General features: G+C 45.1%; 1 protein-coding gene across 3 annotated transcripts in view; it reads right to left on the minus strand.

Annotated features, from left to right (window-relative positions):
• Nucleotides 1-17,501, minus strand: part of ME3 (malic enzyme 3) — a 137,809-nt gene that overhangs the window by 83,854 nt on the left and 36,454 nt on the right. The window contains exon 1 of one of the 3 annotated variants that reach the window (XM_067317615.1): nucleotides 12,562-12,619. The exons of the other annotated variants lie outside the window; for them this stretch is intronic. The gene's annotated coding sequence lies outside the window, so the exon portion shown is untranslated. Of the gene's footprint in view, nucleotides 1-12,561; nucleotides 12,620-17,501 lie in introns of those variants that run through there. 3 annotated transcript variants of the gene reach the window in all.

The raw sequence follows: 17,501 nt of genomic DNA on the forward strand, positions 1-17,501 counted from the left end.
CTAACTTGGTAAGATAGTTGTTTCTGAAAAGTTGATACTGTAGTAGATTTGGCGATATTTGAAGGAAGTTCTTTCCAATGTGGGGAGGAATCAGGAGAGAAAACAGAAAATGTAACAGGAGAATGATGGAGGGTCATGTTGCAGGCTGCTTTGAAGTGGGAGTCAACAACTTGACGATAGCTAAAAGAAGCCATGCAGCTAGGATTGCCTGTGCGTGGCTCTTACAGCACAAAGAGTTTAGGTTTGATTCACTACAAAAGAGGACAGAAAGAAAAGCAGCAGTAGGAGAGGCTACTAACAAGGCAGAATTGCTTCATGTTAAGCCAGAGAAAAGTAATTGAGATACAGAATAACAAAAGCCTAGATGAAACTTTAGCTGGGTAGATACAAAGAAAGGCCATACATTAGAGATGTCACGCAAAACGCCAACTGACAAGCAAAGGTACTGGCTGCAATCTTTAGAGAGACCTAGGTTATGGGTTAAGCACTAGAAGGTTGTTGGTGCCTACAGTGGTCCAGAAGAGACATGGGGGAATGAAAGGTCAAGTTCTCCATCCCAGGTACACACAGATCGAGCTAATAGCTACACATCATAAGATTGTATCTGAATTAAGCTAAGATTGTAGTCTGGAGAGAAAAGGAGACATCTGGGTGTGAAGAAATATAACTCTAGGATATATACATAGAGATAGTAGCTGTATTTGTAGTTATGGTTAAGATCTCTCAAAGATTAAAGGAAAAGAAGGAGAAGAGAAGGGGACAAATGACAGAAGATCTTCCACCAAGAAGGTCCTCCAGCCAAAAAAAGGAAAATGTGATGAGAAAAGTAGGAGTAGAAAGGAATAGCTGCAGAAGACAAAGGATGTCAGGATTTCAAGAAGAGACATGTCACTAACTGCTGTAATGACTGACAATGGGATAGGAGGAAGAGTATATACTCTTATATATAGCAGTATATCCTGGCTTTGAGCTTTTCCTAAGGAGAGGTCACTAGAAATGTTGCTTCCAGCAGGAGTAAACAGCATGTGTCCCACAGTTATTTAGAGCAAAGAGAAAAGTTGCATTTGAACTTTTATTAAAGAAGAAACTCTCACATCACCAGTATCTGGTCCACTAACTTAAATTTCAGATGTCACAGCCATGCCCTTTGCAAAAAACCTGCGATGCAAAGAATTTATGGCTTTTCTAAGGGCAAAGTTCAGCTGCAAATGGGAGAAAGGGAGAAAAAGATATACGAAAAACAGAGCAAAACCACAGAAAGAATGAAGTAGAGCCAATGGAATGAAAACACCCTGGGAGCGCCCAGCTCCTGTTCCATGAATCAGCTGAACATTTTTATGTGAAGAGCTTGTATTAGCCTTAAAACAGCCACAAGGTACAAAGTCTTGCTCACTTGCTTTTTCTCTAAAGTTATTCTACTCCTTAAAAATAAGTAAATGAGATTCCTAGCTTTCAAAAACCCTGCTGAGGAGTTGCCAGTGGGTGCCCAGAAGCTGAGGAACTTAAAACGACTAGTTGATGCTTCTAACCCATATGATCAAAGACCAGATGCTTGTTTTATTCCCCAGGCATTTCCTTGGCATCTACCTGCCCATGGAAGGATGTGGCCAGCTTGCCCCAGAGCAGCACCCATTCATCCAACATGGGCAGGGAGCTGTGGCTGGGGGAGCAGTAGAAAACAAGCAGGAAGAGATCAGCCTTATGACACTCCCTGCACACATACAGTAAAGCCCGTGATGAGGGAACACTGCCCTGCTTGAGAGGGAGACATCAGGGTTAGGCTCAGCCTCCCTGTCTGTGAACCGAGAAAGATATCCGCTCTCCGTGTCTGAAGCTAAGGATTTATGGCAACTGACTTCGGTGGGGTGAAAGGATTTGGTTCACCCTGATTCTGTTTACTGCTAGTGAATGGCCCTCAGGACAGATACAGCGAGGGCTGCAATAATACAAGCTAGGTCACTCCATCCTGCCAGCATGCCTCTCCCCTCTACCCAGCGGGTCTGCCCTGCCCAAAAACTGTAGCTCTCTGCACTGGCCTCCACATGGAGCCTAGAAACGAAGCAACGTCTATATTAGCAGCAGTACTGTGATGCTCCAACGGGAACTGGACTGAGGTCACAAGTTGTGCCACCAGCCTCATTCAGCTAACATCATGGCAGTAGACAGCCATCAAGGGAAGAGATTGCCCGAGCTTCTGGATCCCTCTCTCTCCTTTTTTTCCCTCTTTTGATTCTTTCTGAATCCTGATGAGCTAATCACTGTGATTTCTTAGATCCAGGGCCAAAACAATAGGAATGTTCATAACATGCAGGTTATTGAACGCTTTTCCCAACAGCACACATCTTTGTTCATAGATCCCTTGACTAATGTAGGCCCTTCCCATTCAGAACCTGGAGGACTGCATATTTTAAAAGGGTATTCATCATGTATTAAAAAAAGTATGCCTTAACTACAGCCAGATGTCCACTGAACTCTGCAAAGAGCTTTTCCTACCAGTGCCACTTGGTTTACTTTTACATCTGTTGCGTAGCTCAGGAATTATTAGAATGTAAAACGTTTTATGAATTCCCTTCACTCTCATCCAGTGTTAATATATTCAACATGTTTTTTTAAAACCACATGCAGGCACACACATGCATTGTTTTTTCCCATTTCTTTTAATTTATTTGCATAACTTAACTCCCAAAGCTAACCTGGAAAATTCACAGAAAGTGGATAAAAATTCCATCCACCCTTACAAAACCTCTGTCTATTTCTAGTCATATGAAGGATCACTTCCAAAGGATGACATCTGACCTTACTGAAGCTAGTGGCAAAACTTTGAGGAGCTTCAATAAAAGCAAGTTTGGCCCTAAAAAAACACCAGGACTCTTCCCTCATCCATTTTATTTATGGTTAAGGCACATTATCCACTTCATACAAACATGTTTGAATTAGTAGTTTAGGGCTTTAAAGCTCCTTGGACTGTGCTTAAGCCTATACACACTGTAATGGCATCATGTTGGAACTATTAGCATCTTTTTCTTTTCTTAGACATTTCTTTTTTGCTTGAGACTGAACTTTCCAATTTGATTTTGCTCCTTCAATCCTAGTAAGTCAGCACAGGTGTCAAATCTGCCAAAATAAATCCCAAATCATCTGGTCTTTTATTTTTCTGGAAATAGAAGCGAGAGAGAAATGAGTGCATTTACTGCCTTATTCCCTACTGTGCAAAGCCCAAATAGCTGCATTTTCTAAATAAATAAATAGTAATTTTGTTTGTTAAAATAAACTCTCACCCAATTCCAATTTTCTCCATGCTTAAAAAGGTTGTTTGTTGCATGAAAGGAGGGAGAAATGCTCAGAGCTGCTTAGACAGTACAGATACTAGACTTAACAAGAAGGGTTTTGAAAATAAATTAATGGGAGTTTGCTGTTTTGGGTGCTGCATTTACATCATTCTCATCTCAGACTGTGCTTGCAGGAGGAATCACAATTCCACAGATAATAGCAGCCTCTGCAGATCTTGTACTTCCAGCTGAACTTGCTACCTTAATGAAAGTGAATTCCCTTTGCGCACTGTTACCCCAGCTGAATGCTTCAAGAGCAAAACCAGCTCCTCTCTCCTGGCCAGTGCCCTGCTAGCACAGCCCACATGATGTCTTCATGTGTTGTCACAGGGTAGGAAATATATCTGGATGGAGATCTTTGCACTGTTTTGCAGCCATGAGCAAAAATTTTTTGCCTAATGCTGCTTGTCCCTACGAGTTCTTCTTCTGGAGTGGGGAGAATGAAATGCACAGATTATTGGTCTACCTGAAGGGATCACGTTCCCCATCAAGAGGCCCTGGAAGAGGATTCATTTCCTTCCCACTCACTCAAGTCTCCATGGAAATAGCCCATACACAACATACTCTTTGGTCTGCTCAGCTAGAAAGTTATTGTCCTTCAGTTCCCAAATCAGAGGAAAAAAAGGCTTGGAAGGGGCATGAAAGGGTCATCTAGTTCATCCCCCTACCAAAAGGCAAGAAGAGCTGCACCTAAGTCTCTCCTGACATCTCTAGTCCTAGTAATCTGCCATGTTAAGAGATTCCACATTGCCTGTGTTCAGTTCACTTTGGAAAGACCTTCCTTTCTTCTAACCCTCACTGTAACGAAGCTCACTACTTCATGTCTCCCACAGCTACAGAAGACAATTTATCTCTCCGTGTTGCTGCTACATTTTATATATTTGAAAACCACTGTCACGTCACCCTCTGAACCTCTAGCCAGCAGGTCCATATCATTTTGGAAGCACAGTGCCCCAGATGGTGCATGGCACCCACCTCACCTAAACAGGTCAAGCAGAGGAGTTTTACTAAACATGCCTTGAAAATGACACTCCAGTTTATACATCCTAGTATGAAAACTCCTTTTTTTTCACAACAGTATGACATTGCTGTCTTGTGTTTGGTTTGAGATCCATCCCCTCCATCCCCTCCAAATCCTTTCATGCAGAACTGCTGGATTTCTCCCCCATGCTGTGTTTGCAGTGTTGATTACTGTAAATCAACTTTGCATGTATGCTTTTTTCATGTCACTTCTCTGGTTTGTGCAGATCATTCTGAATTCTAGTTCTGTCCTCCAGGGTGCTTGCCAGCCCTCCAGCTTGTTGTCATCTGCAAGTGTAATGAGCAAATGCAATGTTTAGTTGCTTAAATTTACTTTGAAGTCACTGCTAAATCAGAGCCCACAACATTCAGAAAGCAATAAAGAGCACAGAAAGAGACACTTCCTTTATATCACTGCTGTCATTCAAATCTCTAACAGCCAGCTTAGAGGAGCGATTTCTAAATTTCTGTCTTTTAAAACAGCAAAGTACATGAGAGTATGCCGGGATATGCTTTCACTTTTAATCTAAACTCTGGAAGGAGGAACCATTGCCTTAAGTGCCAACAGCATTCACATGATTGCAAGCAGCAGCAGCCATCAGCATCTAACGCATGCAAACTGCTTAAACTTCCCCAGTTCATGAGCTCTTGGAGAGAGAAGCATGCAGTGGGAATGGGGAGGTAACACACCAACGGAGTCATTTTATCAAACTATTTCTTCATATTCCCTCTAAAACATGCAAAGCACAAGTTGTTCAGGTGAACAAAAAGTAGCTACTGCAGCTGCACTGCCAGATGTGTTTGCTAAACCTCACAGTTCAGGAGCCCTGAAACGATATTGGATGTTTCAAATAGCAGCAGGTTCCCATCAGGATTTAGCTCAGAGGCTATTGTCAGAGCACCTCTGCACTGTTTCTCAGCGGGAACAATGCCGGACTGGAAAATGCAAAATGAAACAAGTCATTTGTCTTATTTTGTGGGCCATGATCAATATAAAAGTGCAGAAATTAGGTGTAAAAATGCCTCTAAATCCACAAAGCAAAGCAAAAATGAATTAAGGGAACACAATGTATTTCTTCCTCTGTCCTTGAATATGACCCTACTTCTCTCCCTCTTTTCTTTTAACCTGAGGCATAGTTGTTGCTATGTTGCAGTAATACCACTCTTGAATTATTATTTCTTCACACGACATCTGGAGATGTACACAGCTTGTGCAGAGTGTCCAGGCAGTTCACTTCTGTCTTGCATTACCTTTCCTCTCTAGACACACTTCTCATCCGTGGCTGCAACGAGCCAGGGCAGCTCAGGCTTGCAAGCAAAAGTGCATGCCATCCCACATCTGGAGCCAGATGATGTCTAGCCCAGCCTTCAGCATAAGCTAGCATGGCCACTTTAGTCAGCTAAAGGTGCTTTTTTCTCATTGCAAAGTCCCAGCAACTCCTTTCAGAGTTCTCCTGCACATCCCCCGCACTGAGGCGGAAAGGGAAGGAGATGCACAGGGCCTGGGTACCAGCTCCACTCCCTACCAATAAAATCCTTTAATATCAGCTTTACCTGGCTGGTTCACAGGCCTTTTACGACACTGCAGCAGCCGACCTACAACCAAATAACCAGCACAGTATCATCATATTCATGACTTGATCTGGGGGAGAGAAAATGTACATTTTCCCCTATCCTCTAATCTACAGCCAGGAGGAAAAACACCACAATTCACTCTTGGGAAGGTCTCTTCTCTTCCAGACTTTGGCAATAACCTAGTGGTACACAGGGGAGAAGAGAGATAACCAGGAAGGTTTCTCCTGCTTCCCCACAGAACTTGAATAAGAAAAAAGTTAAGCTATATTTTTCCTTTTCCCCTAGCTTCTCCAAAAGGAAAGGGAATAGTAAACAGACATGTTAGACAAGTGATCCTGCTGCATTATCCCTGCCTACTTTTTATGAGCTTCAATAAGCAAGCCATGGAGCTCGGAGCTGGTTGGCGCAAAGGGCCTTTACCCACCGTCCCCCGCAGCCACAGGTATGGTCCAGAGACAGCCAGAGGAGACCATCTCTGCCGAGCTCCCCCCTTCTCACCAGCACTTCCCCAGGCGGGTGAGCGCTCCCGGGGGCAAAGCCTGGTGTCTGCCTCCCGTTCCTGAGGAGCTGAGCACTGCAGCAAGGGAGCGGACGGGGATGTCTCCCATAGGAGCTGAAGAAAAACCAGAAAGTGTGGCCAGGAAGGAGATGAGCCAGCAGCCGGGCAGGTGCAGCGGCACATTGGGGACAGGGACGGTGTCACACCAGGGACCTGTCATCCAACCTGGCTTCCCGGCTCCAACAACAGCCAGCAGAAGCTGTTTGAAAAAATGGGCAAGTCTGAAACACCCTTTGCATCCAGAGAGTTTCCTTCTAAAGGGCAGGGGTCTGTGCCTGAAGGGTTTATCTGCATCTACATATGTACCAGCTGAGGCTTTAACGTACTCAGCATAAATCCCTTAGGAAATGGAAAAGAAGGATCTCCGTCTATTGTTATTCAGCAATGCCCTAACAGCTTCTTCTAAGTCACTCAATAGATAATGAGAAAATCGAGGGAACTAACCCAGGTCTCTTAAATCCCCAGACCACTGCAATGCCCTGCCAGTTGTTCTCACCCTTTCTGTAACCAAATCTCACTTGAGAAAATGGATGATATTCCTCATCTCACTGCCTCCTTCCACCTCTCCCTCCGTCCCAGGGCTGCTGCTGCTGCCCCCTCAGTGGCTGGCTGTAGCACAGCAGAGACACATCAGAGCTGCCCTTACCCCGTAGCTCCGTCCCTCTAACGTGCTCATGCCTCAGGCGCAGCAAGGAAAGCCCTGGGACAGACCATGATTCAAGCAGAGTATTACACCTCCTTCTAGAATGCAGGTTTGTAACCCTCGAGCTTTCCAATCACATCTCAGGTAACTGTAAATATTGTTTTTAACCACTGTATTAAATGTTGCCTTCAATATCTAGCAATATCATGGGTTTTATAATCCAACAGTATGTTTTGCAACCACACTTCTGAAACTGATGCACTGGGAAAAAAAAAGGCAGCAAAAAAACCTTTTAGAAACCTCTTATTATGATGAGGCACAAGAAGATTTTTAACTAACCAGAGTGAGATATGGGCTACAAAGTTTGAATGCTTAGATTTCTGCAAACAGTAGAGCAGGAAAAAATTTGCAAACAAATCAGGTACCTTACTAAATAAAGGACAGAAAGGGGTCAGGGCAGGTCAAAGAGCTAAACCTAGCTTTTCTGGCCAAACTGATCTGAATTCAAATCAATGGTGTCCAATTCTGTAATTTACAGCTTAGTAGCATCTTCCCCTGGAATGTCAAAGTAGCAAGTCAATGCATAGTCCAGCGCTTTCACATTTCCCTAATGGAGCCATTCACACGCTGTACAAAGCCTGAAAGGAGCCAGGGGAGGGGGGAAAAAGTATGAATCTCACTAAATATTCAGCATTTAAAATGCAAGTCAGAGGATACAACTGAGTTTAATTAGAAGAATAGAATGGGATCCTGCAAGTTAATGCACTTGATCACTTCTTGGGTTCATTTCAAAGTGTTCCCATTTGATTGTCCTTGGAGACATTTGTGTTTGTATCTAACAAAGAAGATAAAAAATGACAGGAAATGTTTGTTCTGGGTGTATCTGTGTAAATCTGCTTGCAAAGATGTTATTGCAGCTCTCCATTTCAACAGCGAGTTCAGGAGACAAGAATGGTTGGACACTCAGTGCTGCGTGAACCCTCTTTAAAGGAAAAGCCCTTACCAACCTGCACCCGTAGCAGAGCAGCAGCTTCCAGTGCGCTTTGGGCTTTTCAAACCCCAGAAAACAGTGGCAAGAATTAGAGCTGTAATATAGACCTGTGTCACAACCTGCCAGGAAAGGATCATTTTTTCAGTGCCTGTGGGCTGCTTCTCAGCTGTAGTGAAAGGGGGCACTGCCGAACTGCACAGAAGAAATGATGGTAGATCTAAAAAATAAATCTTCACACTCTTTTTATGGTTATAAATCATATTGCTTCTTGAAATCCTTCCATGAAATACTGAAGGTAGAAAATCCTAAGCATGTGAATTCTAATCACCATGAAGCTGATCAGCTACTCCTGGTTATGCTACTTTAATATGATTATAGATAAACAGGTTGAGTAGCATTCCTTTAAATACATTTTCAAACCATCTAGAGCTCTTCATCTTTTTTTCAGAAGTTGTCACATGGTTTAAAACAGCAGTATCTATAGCTGAGTATAATATATTTTATGCAATCAGTAAATAAGGATGTGTCGTACTTACATTTCCTTCGGTTTATGGCTTTTGTGGAAAGAACATGGGACAGAAATCAAAACTGAATTGAACGCTCTGAAATGTCATCAAAAGAAATACTTAGGCCATTCCAGGCCAGGAGTGATCTGAAGGGAAGATACTATAGGGTTATTCCTAGTGCCACAATGAGGAACCTTACGAAAGATTGCCCTCCCCCTTGCACCCCATACATCTATGGGTGCAAGGGAAAAAAAAAAAAAGAAGCAAGCATGACTTTAGGTGCACAGTATCTGTCTACGTTTGCAACAGCCCTGAAGCAACAGCCTAACAGGAATGGTCTGCTCCATTTATCTCAATACTGAAAGCTGTCATCTTCCTGCGATGAGCCAGTGCATGGCAAATGTTCATGGCAGAACACACCTTAAATCACTCTTCTCTTATACCAGACAAGGACACAAAGAACAAGTTTAGACAACAAAGCAAAACCAAAACTAAGCCAGTCTCACTTGATTTTTTTTTTAAATATGTAGAGTACAAGAGCGAGAGAATTTTATAAAACCTGAAAACCTACAGAAATTTGTCCACTCCTGAAAGTTCTAGTGGAAAAAAACAAGTTTGATTTTTTTCACACTACTCCAATTTTCCTGTTGCTCGTGCAGTTCCAAGGCTTCGATGTTAAACTAGTGCACTGGTTCTCACATTTTCCATACAGAGATCTCCTTTTCCTCGCAGAGACCTCTCCTGGCTGTCTCCTGCCCTCCTGGCTAGAAGATCCCTGTTATTCGCACCGCACAGGAAGGGATTGAGGGCTGTAATCCCAGTGCTGGGGCACTCGAGCAAGACACTGAACTGGAATAAAAACAGATTATGAACAAAGGATTGACTACTGTAGCTGCTTGTTATTTCAGCTGAGTAAAATGCAAATACGCCAAGTGACTGCAAATACACATATACACATGCAAAAACTAAGCTCGTTAGCACCAAATGTAAGAAATACATCAGACTTTTAAAGAAACAGTCCCATTTTAAAGCATTAGCCACCCATACAGACATGAAAAAATAAATACATAATCCACAGTAACATAATGGGGTGAAGATCAGGAAGAATATCCTCTGACATTCCTCATGGCTATCTCAGCCTCAAGAGCCAACGCAAGACTGGGATACAGACATAGGATTGTCTCCTTTCACGGAACACTCACTCACAATGGGTCCATGGACCATGAAAGTATTCAGATGATATGACTTCAGCCTGGAAGATGCTAGACCGAGGTGGGTAGTTTACTGAAACAACTGACTCCCCAGCTCAGTGCACCCTGTCAACAGCGGTGCGTGGCTTATTCTCCCCAGCCTGACCCAGATCCACAAGATAGTCCCGAGTGGTTGGAAAGACGGTCCATCGCTCACCAATGTCCTACCCATGATCAGTATATTTTGGAACAAGCCCCAGGGACCTTGCTGAGTTTTAATCTCAGAGGATGAGCTTGCCCTAAAGAAGGTTGGTTTGATGCAGCAGAGATGCAAAAAGCAGCAAAAGGCTTTCCCATGCGGGGAATTCCCTCCCCACGTGGACTGAGCACGCTCGAGACCAGTCTCAAGGAGGATACAGCACATTATGCCCTGCTCTGTCAACTGGAGGTGGGACTTGAACTCTCCTTCTCATTTTCTTCACCTCATACTCTCCTGTGCTGTTTGAGAAGTCAGCTTGGACACTATGAGGGAAATCCCCAAAGGACCTGCCTGGTGTCTACCTAAGAGGGACTAGCAGAGTTGGAGGGTCCCTCTGGGCACCCTCATCAGCGCAAACTACTCGCCAGAAAGGCCAACCCAAACCTGGAAATAATGTTGATCGTCTCATTTGAGCTGACCCTTAAACCTAGGGCACTGGCCCAAAGAAAGTCAAAATCTGTTTTTAAGTTCCTCCCCCCTCATTTATGACTCAGGATTTTATTTGGGTCGCAGATGCCTGTGCGCTTGTCCTCTGTGTAGATGAGAGCCGTTCCCCTCCTTGCCCTTATCGATGTACTCCTGGAATTCAAGGCAGATTTCACTCACCAGCAGCACAGCAGGAATTTTGGAGCTGCATTTTTCTTTCCCAAACAGGAGACAAAAGCTACCAAGCATTTCAGCTGCTTTGAACCTCACAGACAAACTGACAAAAAAATCTCATTACTTGGGACATATTTTACCTCCTGCAAAGGGTGAAATAGGCCAAGTGCAGAGATGGTTAAAAAAACAAAAAACTCAGCTGCCCTCCAACCCTGCAAACCCATTCAGGCCTAAAGCATTACCAAAGATCTCCCACTGTGGGGAGCTACAGACCACAGTGACCTCGACTCGCTCAGCCCACAAGAAAACGAAAGGGCTTTAAATTAGCAGGTAAGAATTGAACGTCGGGGTTTCTTCTTGGAGAAGTGTTGCATGTCCGGTGTTGCGTGTCCGTCACAGCAGCCGCAGGTAGCTGATGCCCCGAGGAACGCGAGTGCTCCCCTCCTTCCGAAACGCTCCTAGCTCTTTGCGTGCTGCTCCTGATAGAAGAATTCCCGTTCCGACCCGCAGCGGGCGATCAGTTTAGGCATGTGTGCTGACTGACAGCCTGCTATTCCAGCCAAAACAGTCTTTCTTAAGTCTTTCACATTGACATCAGGTCATGAGCAATCTCTAAGGAAAAAATACATTTGTTTTAAACTACTGCATTAGTTTGAAAGCTTGTGACTATGAACAAATGACCCTGTTTCACCTAGTAGAGAGCAATGGGAGAAAATAAATAACTGTCAGAAGAACACTTGAAAGAAATGAGGCTAACTAGCCCAAGGATTTCAGCACAAGCTGGATGCCTAACAGCTGAAAGCAGACACAAATGTTGGAGTTTCAACAAAAAGCACTTATAGAAATGAAAGATGGTGCAACATGGAAAGTCACAGAGGAGCGGCAGCAAGTCAGCTACAAGCGGAAGAGAAGATGTTGCTCCTTAAATTAGCTCCAGGGCTAAGTTGTATTTGAAGATTTAGCTAGAATATCCATTCACCTATGAGACTCTGGGGTGCAGGAAGACACTGACCTCTCAAAAGGTCAAATTCTTAATAAGCAGCAGAGTGAAGAAAGTGCAAGAAGCAGCCTGTTTCTCAAATTCCAGGCAGGACGAAACCAGCCCCACCAGCAGCAGAGCTGTGTCCACTTCCACCCAATTCTGCCCTGGTTGAAACTGACCCAGGTGGTTCTGAAGAAGGTTGTTTTGGTTCTTCCCCCCAAAAAGCAACCACTATTTTTTCATCCTTTAGTCCAATAACAAAAAACCAAAGACCTGGTACAAAGAACATAGGCCAGACAAACTGCAGTTGTTCCATCTGCAATTACTAATGAGAGAAGCCTTGCTTTCTGGACAGGAAGGTTGAATTGAGTTCATTCACAAGGCTGTTTAAGTTTAAGTTGATTTGTTTAGATTCAGAGTAGAGGCCATGAAGCATACAGAAAGCATTCAGAGAAACAGCAGGGAAAGCATTATGGTCCCCATAGTTTACCAGGTTGAATAAGCAAGTACTTTTTTGCAGAAGGTTATATAAAATCTTTCTTTCCTGTATTTTCACTGTATCTGCTGTATCTTCACACATATAAGCAGTGGGTAATTTGTTAAAAAAGCAAGACCCTGTGATTCAGCAGAAGCAATGGTGATATGCAACACAGATAAAAAGAAGCTAAATTTATATCAGCTCCACCCCTCCATCTGCCTTACAGCCTCTAACGTCTATCGCCTTCTCCCTCTTCAAAATTTCTCCTCTCTCCAATCCCTGCATCTGATTTGGTGGATTTTTTTTGTTCTTTTAAGAGGTCCAGTTTATGAAAGTGAGAGAAACATGACCAAACAACAAAGCTACATTCAAATGTTTGCTCATTATCTCAGAGAGCACCTTAGAGCAAAGAGGTTTCCTTTTAAATACCTGCAGAGTTTGGTGGACCACAGCACTGCAGCATCGAAACACTGGCTCAAAGCCTCTCTTGCCCGCTGTGGGAACGGCTTAGGGCTTTATCGAGTACATATAGCCTAAAACAGGATAACTGCATTCCTGGCAATAGCTGAGGAGCTCTTAAGTAAACAGTCTCAGAGAAAAGTTGATGAAAGGAGACAACAAACACATTTTAAATCTCTGGGCAGTATTGTCCACGTTTATGACATGCTGCAGCAATTCCTTTTTCCTCTCTTTCTATCCCCTCTTCCACAACCCTCTCTTCAGTTTCCCTGGTTACACTAGGATCACAGAAGATGCAATAAGTATTTATCTGCAGGCTGGCCCAGAAGTCAGAAAACTTTTGTGTAAATGCATGCACTAACTTCCTGTTAACTTCAGTAGAGCCAAAATCATGCTGACATGGGGATATAGTTTAGTTCTCAGTCTGGTTCTAACTCGTGCAAGCAGTTTTTTTTCCATAAATGTATACAGGCACATACACAGCTGGCAAAATAAATGTTTGTAGGTAGGAAATGCATTAACTGAAAAACTCTTAAAGAGTTAGAAAAAATGGCTAGCTAATAGCAATTTTTCTTTCAATGGCAACAGATATCTAAGTGAGACACAGACCCAGGCTCTGGATGACAAACAGAATATAGAGATTGCCTTTACATCTTTTGTTGTTAAGGGAGTTAAATTTTCTGTGTGCTATGGTGGTCAATGGAAAAGAAAGTTTTAATATAAGAAATTCCTTCTTTTTCTGTTGCCCTCTCCCACACATTAGAAAAAAGCAACATTTTCATATCAAATGTACATTGTCAGAGTGGATGAAAAGTAAAGTGACAGCAAATCACAGATGAGACATAGTACAGATATTAGTGACAGTGTGAAATGGCTAGATTTTAAGGTCCCTGCAAAAACTGCCTTCCTGGAGATTTTGAGTGTCACTGTAATATAAAAATAACATTCATAGTGCATATTGAGATTCTGTATTTTCATCCTCAAAGGAAACAGAACTGTGGAGTTGGCAGAACATGATCTTCTTATGCCTTAAGGAGAGCACACTCAGAGGCAATAAAGCAATCCATGGTTGCTGTAATAGCAAAATCCACAAACTAACAAGAAGGGAGGGTAGGTAGATGGGGAGAGTAATTTAGGAAAGCACTCGATGCCAAATCTGTCATCTACGTTACTACACTGTGTGCAAAGTATGAAATGCTTGCAGCAAGCTCCACATGATAAACCCAGAGACGTGTGTGCATTTAAACGTCCTGGGTCTTATGAAAGCTGTAAGCAGGAAAAATCAGCTTAAAGCTGGAAAAGATATGCTAATTGCGGAACACAGTGGGGAACACAGCAAATTACAAAAGGTTAGCAAGGGTGGGAGAAGTCCAGTTTAGAAGCCGTGTGCAGGAACGGTGTCCCACATTTGTATAACTAGAGCCCAGAGCCTAGATGCAAAGGGAGGAAAAGAGACACATTTTGGAGATGCATTTAATGTAAATCCTAAGGTAGAAATCATACCAAAACAAAAGACGAAGCCTAAAAGATGGAGAGAGAAAGGAGGAAACCCTGTTCCATCTAAAGAAGGCAAAGTCTCACTCAGAGAGACGGCGGAGTACAGCAGCTATCACAGAATCACAGAATCACTGAGGTTGGAAGGGACCTCTGGAGGTCATCTAGTCCAACCCCCCTGCTCAGCAGGGTCACCTAGAGCACATTGCACAGGATTGCATCCAGGCGCGTTTTGAATATCTCCAGAGAAGGAGACTCCACCACCTCTCGGGGCAACCTGTTCCAGTGCTCTGTCACCCTCACAGTGAAAAAGTTTTTCCTCATGTTCAGATGGAAGTGTCTGTGTTTCAGTTTGTGCCCATTGCCTCGCGTCCTGTCGCTGGGCACCACTGAAAAGAGTCTGGTCCCATCCTCTCGACACCCTCCCTTCAGATACTTGTACACGTTGATAAGATCTCCTCTCAGCCTTCTCTTCTCCAAGCTAAACAGGCCCAGCTCTCTCAGCCTTTCCTCATAAGAGAGATGCTCCAGGCCCCTAATCATCTTTGTAGCCCTTCGCTGGACTTGCTCCAGTAGTGCCACATCCCTCTTGTACTGGGGAGCCCAGAACTGGACGCAGTACTGCAGATGTGGCCTCACCAGGGCTGAGTAGAGGGGGAGAATCACCTCCCTCGACCTGCTGGCAACACTCTTCCTGATGCACCCCAGGATACCATTGGCCTTCTTGGCCACAAGGGCACATTGCTGCCTCATGCTTAACTTGGTGTCCACCAGCACTCCCAGGTCCTTCTCGGCAGAGCTGCTTTCCAGCAGGTCAACCCCCAACCTGTACTGGTGCATGGGGTTATTCCTCCCCAGGTGCAGGACCCTGCACTTCCCTTTGTTGAACTTCATGAGGTTCCTCTCCGCCCACCTCTCCAGCCTGTCCAAGTCTCTTTGAATGGCAGCACAGCCCTCCGGCGTATCAGCCACTCCTCCCAGTTTTGTATCATCAGCAAACTTGCTGAGGGTGCACTCTGTGCCTTCATCCAGGTCATTGATGAAGAAGTTGAACAAGACTGGACCCAGTACTGACCCCTGGGGGACACCGCTAGCTACAGGCCTCCAACTAGACTCTGTGCCACTGATCACAACTCTCTGAGCTCTGCCATTCAGCCAGTTCTCAATCCACCTCACTGTCCACTCATCTAACCCACACTCCCTGAGCTTGTCTATGAGGATGCTATGGGAGACAGTGTCAAAAGCCTTGCTGAAGTCTAGGTAGACAACATCCACTGCTCTCCCCTCATCTACCCAGCCAGTCATTCCATCAGAGAAGGCTATCAGATTGGTTAGGCATGATTTCCCCTTGGTGAAGCCATGCTGACTACTCCTGATCACCTTCTTTTCCTCCACATGTGTGGAGATGGCCTCCAGGATGAGCTGCTCCATCACCTTTCCAGGGATGGAGGTGAGGCTGACTGGCCTGTAGTTCCCTGGGTCCTCCTTCTTGCCCTTTTGGAAGACTGGGGTGACATTGGCTTTCTTCCAGTCCTCGGGCACCTCTCCTGTCCTCCATGACCTTTCAAAGATGATGGAGAGTGGCTTAGCAATAATGTCCGCCAGCTCCCTCAGCACTCGTGGGTGCATTCCATCAGGGCCCATGGATTTGTGGGTGTCAAGTTTGCTTAAATGATCTCTAACCCACTCCTCCTCCACCAAGGGAAAGTCTTCCTCTCTCCAGACTTTCTCTCTTGCCTCCAGGGTCTGGGATTCCTGAGGGCTGGCCTGAGCAGTAAAGACTGAAGCAAAGAAGGCATTCAGTAACTCTGCCTTCTCTGCATCCTTCGTCACCAGGGCACCCCCCACATTCAGCAAAGGGCCCACATTTTCCCTAGTCTTCCTCTTGCTGCTGATGTATTTGAAGAAGCCCTTCTTGCTGTCCTTGACATCTCTAGCCAGATTTAATTCCAAACGGGCCTTAGCCTTCCTCGTTGCATCCCTGCATACTCTGACAACATTCCTATATTCCTCCCAAGTGGCCTGTCCCCCTTTCCACTTTCTGTATACTTCCTTCTTCTGGTTGAGTTTTGCCAGGAGCTCCTTGCTCATCCATGCAGGTCTCCTGCCTCCTTTGCTTGACTTCCTACTCATAGGGATGCACCGCTCTTGAGCCTGGAGGAAGTGGTGTTTGAATATTAACCAGCTCTCTTGAACACTCCTACCTTCTAGGGCCCTCACCCATGGGATTCCTCCAAGTAGGTCCCTGAAGAGGCCAGAGTTTGCTCTCCTGAAGTCCAGGGTTGCGATCCTACTTGGTGCCCTGCTGCCTCCTCACAGGATCCTCAACTCCACCATCTCATGGTCACTGCAGCCAAGGCAGCCCCCAACCTTCACATCTTCCACCAGTCCTTCTTTGTTTGTTAGTACGAGGTCCAGCAGCACACCTCTCCTTGTTGGCTCCTCCACCACCTGTGTCAAGAAGTTGTCACCAATGCTCTGCAGGAATCTCCAGGACTGTTTGTGCCTAGCTGTGTTGTCTTTCCAGCAGATATCGGGGTGGTTGAAGTCCCCCATGAGAACCAGGGCCTGGGATCGTGAGGCTACTTCCAGCTGTCTGTAGAAGGCCTCATCGACTTCCTCATCCTGATCAGGTGGCCTGTAGTAAACACCCACAACAGTGTCACCCATGCTAGCCTGCCCTTTGATCCTTACCCATAAGCTCTCCACTCGCTCTTCATCCACCCCTAGGCACAGCTCCATACATTCCAGTTGCTCTTTCACAGAAAGAGCAACTCCACCACCTCGCTTTCCTGGCCTGTCTTTCCTAAAAAGCACGTAGCCATCCATGACAGCACTCCAGTCATGTGAGCTATCCCACCATGTCTCTGTAATGGCAATGAGATCATGGCCCTGCGACCGCACACATATCTCTAGTTCTTCCTGTTTGTTCCCCAAGCTGCGTGCATTGGTGTACAGGCATTTCAGGGAGGTGATCGAGCATGCAGGTTTCCCAGGAGGGGTAAAAGAGGATCCTCCATAGCCACATCCCATGCGCACTTCCCTGGCTGCATTCACCTGTTGGAGGCATCCTGACTTGAGCTGTCTTTTGCCAACTACCCTGTCACTATAACTCTCCCCTTCCCCCATCTTTCCTAGTTTAAAGCCCTCCTTACCAGGCTGGCCAACCTGTTGGCAAAGACCCGCGTGCCCCGCCTCGTGAGGTGGATCCCATCTCTCGCCATCAGTTGTCGATCTTCAAACAGGGTCCCATGGTCGTAGAAACCAAAACCCTGTTGCCAACACCAGCGGCGCAGCCAGTCGTTAACCTGGAAAGTCCGTCTCCTCCTCCTCTCATCCATCCCCCTCACTGGCAGGATTGAGGAGAAGATGACCTGGGCTCCCAGACCCTTGACCACCATCCCCAGAGCTCTGAA

This window comes from Apteryx mantelli, chromosome 1, assembly GCF_036417845.1.
Source record: "Apteryx mantelli isolate bAptMan1 chromosome 1, bAptMan1.hap1, whole genome shotgun sequence".
Lineage (NCBI taxonomy): Eukaryota > Metazoa > Chordata > Aves > Apterygiformes > Apterygidae > Apteryx > Apteryx mantelli.